Here is a 6,903-nt window from a genome sequence, read left to right as displayed (position 1 = left end):
GTTCTCCTGAACTGTTCTTGCACAAGACACAAAAGCCCCGTTTCTCTCCCAGCAGCGAAGCTGATGAGTAATTGATCATTATGATTTTCCGTGGAATTTCAATATAACCGAAGATTAAGGATTATATTGCCTGGTTTTAAAGGACTGTTTGTTAGTGTTGCTAACTCATATCAAATACTGTGATATAAAGTAGTGGATCATTTGAGAAAGATCCCTTATTCAAACACATTTAACGTTTTAGATTCAAGACTGCCACCTCCACCAAACTCCATGCAACCGACCCCCACTCACAACCCCCCACCACATATGTTTACCCACATACACACACACACACAGAAACGCACATTGATGCCACACCTGCCACAAGGGAAATCAATGAGTCTTTCTGCTATCTCTCCTCTCCATCAGATTAACAGAAACACTGACATCTATTAGCCCAACACTCCATCTGTTCAGCAGTGTGTGTGCGTGTGTGTGTTTCCTCTGCAGAGGCCTTCCCTCACTACATTGCTCCTCCGATTAAATACTTCCACTCCTCTAATGCCATTAAAAGGATGAGAAAAGGTGGATGAGGGGATGAGAGAGAAGCAGCAGAACGGGACAGGGGGAGAACGGTCTGCTTAACCTCCGCCGTCCGACAGAGCAAGCAAACGTTTAGTGAGAGAATGATTTAATCCCCCTGTAGTAGCCCGGATTAATCCTCCGATTTATCACTGCCTCGCTCTTTTCTCTGGGCCTCGCTGTCATTTTCTCTCCCCTCTCAACCGTTTCTTCATCCCCTCTTTCTTCCTCTGTAATGCGTCTGGTTCTGATTGGCTTAATGCCGTTTAATGTGGTGACTTCCCTTTATCTGCCCATTGTCATTATTCTCTCTTAGGGACAAAGGGTTGCTATAGTGAGGCTTCCAGTGGTTTAAAATGGTACTGACATCAGTTTGTGTGTATTGTGGACTGTTCAGGGCTGCTCACTGTGAGGCTGAAAGTAGGCAGCGTGCTGCTTGGTGCTGAATGCTTAAACCAACATGTTGCACTCTGTATGCTAGCATACTGATTAGCAGGTATTTTCTCTATGCCTATAATCTCAGTTTAACTCGTTGTCATGCTTTCCCAAAGCTATTGTGTAACCGAACCCTGAGAGCTGAAAAACGGTTGTGTTTTCAGTGAACATAAGACATTGGTGGACCACATCTCCCTCTTCCAATAAATAAAGAAATACAAAATTATTCTGTCTGTCAGTGTTGTGTAGGCTTAATGTGATATGCAAAAGTGATCCTGAAATGCTGACATACAAGTTTTCTTTGGCTGCTTTTTCATTCACTTTCACTCCAATTCTTTTACCTGGCTACTTTGAATGACTCATGTCAGTGTAATCATAAAAAAGGCATCTGAAACCAGGCATAGATCAATGTTTTTGATACACAAAACATGCAATTTAGCAAAGAGTACTTTTTTACCAGCAGCCTGGTAAATGTTATTTATTGCCATTTTTCTACAAGAAGCCAAAAATGACACACTTTATCAGGCGTGGAATTCTATTTTTGCAACCAGTGGGGTGGTTTCAGAGCTATTAGCCAACAATGTGTCAAATCTTGGTGGTGTTTGGACAAAAGGTTTGCAGCGTCTGCAGCCATGGTGGAGGCTCTGTCATGGTTTCAACCAGTGGTGTTGGGGATTTTGTTAAAACTGATGGAATGATGCACACAGAAAAGTACTGTCAGATTTTGATCAACCATGCAGTACCATCTGAAAAGCTTCTGACAGACCGAGGCTTCATGTTTCACTATGGCAGTGTGGGATCATTTTGACAGAGAACGGAACGAAAGGCAAACAACATCCAAAGAAGAGCTTTGAATGTCTTTCAAGAAAGAATATTTAAATATTTAATAAGTTAAGTAAGCTAATATTTGTAATATAATGGGTCTCCAAATGTGTAAATACACATAACACAGGTGCACAAATGGGCATTTAAATGTTGAGCCTGACAATGAAGGTGAATTATGCAGGACTTCTGTAGACCCACAGGCGCATCAGGGACAGACGTGACAGTTCAGTCTGACCTGTAATTGTTGTTCCCGAGCAGAGCAATTTTTGGAAATCCCGGAACACCGCTGACATGCTGCATTCCCCCAAGACTGTCCGAACGTGATCAGGGGGCATCCCAGACGGTGCGTGTGACAGACAGACAGACAGAGGAATGAGTGGATACTGATCATCACTCTACCATTCTTGTTAAATTTTACCAAACTGCCTACCGCACAGCTGCTGTCAGGTGGTTTCCAGTAAATGGCATCCTCCTTGTTAGGCAGTTTGGACCTGCTGCCTCCTTATTAAATGTAGTTTTTATGTAGAAAAGAGAATGGGCCAAATGACACATACCATCCTCCAACCTTGTTAAACCCGGACAAATCCCTTCCTGTTGGGCATTCCTGGGTATAGGAATAGACAGCTGTAGCATAACAGGCCCCTCATTTCACTGTAAGCGTTTCAACCGACACTTTCCATTAAATTCCTTAAGAGCAGCACAGATTTTATAGTGTCACCGTGAAGACTGCTGTTGTAAAATTGTTGAGGGAATTTTAATAATTTCTAGTGTGAACAATAGACTAAAAGCAGTGCTTATCCCATCCTGCTTGTTTACTCAATAGCAGCAATGAAAAGTGAAGCACAAGATAATGACGATAATGAGGAGATGCTGGATGGCTGTTAGCTGTCCAGCCTGAATTTAATAGCTACATTACGCTGCCGTTTACACATTTAAGTAACACGTGCATCAGCAAATGTATGTTGCATCCTGTAGCAAAGCAGTGTGTCAGGCCTGTGACTATATCGCAGGTCATCGAGCAGACACCGGAGCAGGGGAGATCATTTAATGGTAGTTTTGCAGATTTAATCCACAACCTGAAATTTCTTTTGCTTGTTTTGTACCTTTCTAATGGAATGTAATTGTTGCTCAAGATAATAGCACAGTCTGCTAAGGAAAAAGGTCTTGTGCTGTCTGTATTTATATCTATTTTTCGTAGTTATTTAAAATGTGCCACAGGTTATTGTATGAAAGAAGAAGTCGTTATAATGACCTTCCAAATAGTCCAAGACTATTTGTACATCCACTGGTTGCGGAGAAACATCATCATCATTTATCGGTATTTTGCCTATCAAAGTAAACTTACTGTTTTTTGGGCTCGGTCACACAAACCTCCTGTCACTAAAACCAGGAACAGGAGGTGAAATTGGTGTCAAAAGGATTGTGATTGCTTTAGTCCCAACCAGATTTCCACAGTTGGTGGCAGTTTGCATAGAAGACTTTGACTTGTCTGCAAACAGCAGCTAACTAAGCTCTACAACAGAAATAACAGGATTTCAAAATCTATACATTATAAGCAGAGAATATTAAGTGAAGAGCACCCATTGCAATGTTTGTCACCAATAAATACTGTTAATTTAATCATTCTTATCTCTCCTTTTGTAGTATAGAAAAAAAATATTGATTGTTATTCTATTAATGCAAAAAAAAAAAAAATCAACATTAAACTGGCTTTCTTCTACATGCCCCCGCTAAACTTTAGTGGAACTTTTTTTTTTTTTTTTTTTAAAAACAGCAAAGCCAGCACATGTGAAAAGGCGCAGTTTTTATTTTCAAGGTCTACCAATGTGTCTAGCTGCAGTTTTCTGGCGATCACGAGGTTTTTGATGCAGCACTATGTACATGTTTGCGATCAGTTTGACCGAGCGCTTTTATTTTACCAGTAACGCCCACAATGAAACACCAGTGGCTCCAATGGGTTCTGTAACTATTCCAAAAACACTCTAAGATGCAGACTGGTGGAGACTGGGAGCAAACCACTGACCTTCCAATTAGAATAAAACCTGCAGTACCTGAGCCATAGCCAAATGCTGGCAAACATAATGACATCGCAATGAGCCTTAGGTTTTTAGTGCTACTTACAAATTGTTATCTAAGTAGCTAAACCAGGATGGAGCGCATAGCAAACATTATACCTATGGTACAGATTTCACAGAGATAATCAAACGCGAGACCTGACAAAGTGTGATAATGATTGTGACTACCATGGTGACCCATGTACACCTCATTATAGAGCCAACTCTCACTTTGTCATTAAACGTGTGTTGGAGTGTACATGTGTGAAAGAGAAATCCAACGCCTTGTAACCCAAGAAGAAAAACAGGTCATGTTGTAACTATTGCCCACTCTACCTGAACATTAGCAAATGTTTTAAATGAAGATAATTCAGTGTAAATTTTATACAAAAGTCTTGATGTTTGTTAAAGAAATGCAAAGTAAGATCACCTCGGAATATTTAAACACTCATTGGGGAAAGACTGTTAATTAACCTTTTGTTGCTTTTGTTGCTTTTTGTATTCAGTTCTTCACCTTTTTAATGATAGTAGAAACATGAACAGTCAGACACCAAAGCAACCAACTACAAAAGTTTTTAGAGAGATAAAAAAAAAAAGAAAAAAGAAACATATAATTAGCTTATCAAATACCAGGGGAGCTGCATGAGCCAGATGGCAATGAAGTAACAGTGTCTGATGAGTTGGCGTGTTTGGCTAGAGCTTTTGGATGCAGAACGATGCGTGGTGTTGAATTAACAATGTTTGATGAGCCCAGAGCGGCCTATTGTCAAAGAAAACCTCTGATTAAAAACACATGGGAGGTGTTTTTCACTTATTGTGCCTGACTACATCTCGAGCCTCTCTTCATCTGTGTCCCAACTTCAAGCCAAGCTATGGTCCAAATGTCAGGAAGTATTTTAACTTGGGTACGTTGGGAGCTGACTTGCATGACCTTTCATTTAACCTAAAACAGTGGCAGCTGTAGAGGACGTGACCAAGCCTGCTGCTCTTTGATTCTTTAACTTTGGCGCTGTCCACCAGATTTTTGTTTGTTGTTTGTTTTGAAGAAATGGTTACGATTTCTAATTCAGTCATTGGTGTGGTCCGATTTTTAACACAGCTTTTCTAAATATCCTAGTTTTATTTTCGATGCTTACATTATTTTACTTCTCCAGAATTTTCAGGTTTGACAGGTTTTCTGATATTGACATTGGTCTTCAGTTCACCCCACAGATTTTCAGTGTAATACAAGTCAGGGCTTTCTGCAGCCCAGTCGGTAACTATCATGTTGGTCTTCTCAGGGTAGTTCCTCACTGGAGCCGACGCATGTTTTGGATATTTGTTGAACTGGAAGACAAAGTGATAACCCACACCCAGTGTACCTGTAAAATCTTCACATAGCTTTCTTCCTTCATGATTCTTTCCACTTTGGTGAGAGTCACAGTTGAGACACACTGAAGCATCCCCACAGCATAATACTCCCACCGCGGTGCTTCACAGTGGGGACGGTGTTCTTTGGGTTGTACACCCTTCCCTTCTGCTTTAAAACATGCGCAGCTTCTCTGTGGTCAAAGAGCTGAGCTTTTTCTCATCTGATCAAAGGAATCACTTCCACTATGCAATATCTTTCTCAAGGTTGACCTGAGGACACAGTTCCTTTAATATGTGCTTTCTCCTATTCTCTCTTTTTCCTGTGTACTCTTCACTACAGCAATTCAATTCAATTCAATTTTATTCATACAAATCACAACAACAGTCGCCTCAAGGCGCTTTGTATTGTAAGGTAGACCCTACATTAATGCATACAGAGAAAAAAACCCAACAATCATATGACCCCCTATGAGCAGCACTTTGGCGACAGTGGGAAGGAAAAACTGCCTTTTAACAGGAAGAAACCTCCAGCAAAACCAGTCTCAGGGAGGGGCGGTCAGCTGCTGCGACCGGTTGGGGCAAGAGAAGGAAGACAGGATACAGCACTATCAAATAAAGGCAAAAATGCCCCCGAAACTTTCTTTCAATGTGCTGTGAATTGTATGTGTATTGCCTGGTTTGGTTGGATCATTGGACAGAAATGATTGCTGATTGAGCATTTGGGGACAGTGGGGAGGAAGAACTCTTTTGTATGCACCAACTGGTGCAACCATTATGGACAGGCATTTGCTGTGAGGTGACAAAAAAAGAAGAGAGTTGAGACAACCTTAGCAACTTGTTGCACACAACAAGTGCAAAAAGAACTAAAAACCGAAGGAAAGAAAACATTATGTCAACAATGATTCTAAATGTACAATGACCTGCCTTCAGTAAAGCATCCTGTGCCCAGCTGAGAGGGACTTTACCTCAGATGCAATAACAGAAAGATTCAACACACCTTTACTCACACTCTGTGACACATGGATTGCTACCAGATCAATAAGAAGATGGCTCTCGACATAAATGAAGGTATTAAACCACTCACATCCTCTCTAAAGACGCTTTATCAGATTGGTCCAAAGATTTAGTGCCAGTGTTTTTCTGCCCTCCAGATACGCCTAAGGAATTCCTGTTATTTGTTCTTCTGCTTTATGACGCTCGCAGACATATTTTTCAAGGGAAGACAGACAACACAGTCCATATGTTTTGTCCACAGTGTGCAGACAAACAAATGTTTGATGTAAAACAAAACAGTGGAAGTTTTCATCATCGTGTCTCGCCCCGCTAGGCAGAGGGAAAAAAAAAAAAACATCGACTTACGCAATGTTTGTGTCAGAGAGGCTCACACTGAATCTGCGCTCCTGCGTCTACTGGGAACACCTAATCACGACTCTTGGTTCTTTATCCTTGTGAGCTGCGCTTTTCTAAAGCTGTTCAGACACGGTCCAATAAGTCAGCAATGACTCTCCAGCGGTGTTTGGACTGTCCAAAGTGGAATGGGTTGAAGAGAAAAAAATAAACCTTGATGGCTTCAGCGATGTTGGATGACACTTTATAGTAATTCATTCATTCCCTAACTGCAGTCTTGAATGAGAAACAAGGGGGCAGCCTGTGAGGTGGCTCTATGAACATAAGGTGA

Source organism: Astatotilapia calliptera, chromosome 20 (assembly GCF_964374335.1).
Source record: "Astatotilapia calliptera chromosome 20, fAstCal68.1, whole genome shotgun sequence".
Lineage (NCBI taxonomy): Eukaryota > Metazoa > Chordata > Actinopteri > Cichliformes > Cichlidae > Astatotilapia > Astatotilapia calliptera.
Note: the sequence above shows the minus strand (reverse complement) of the source record.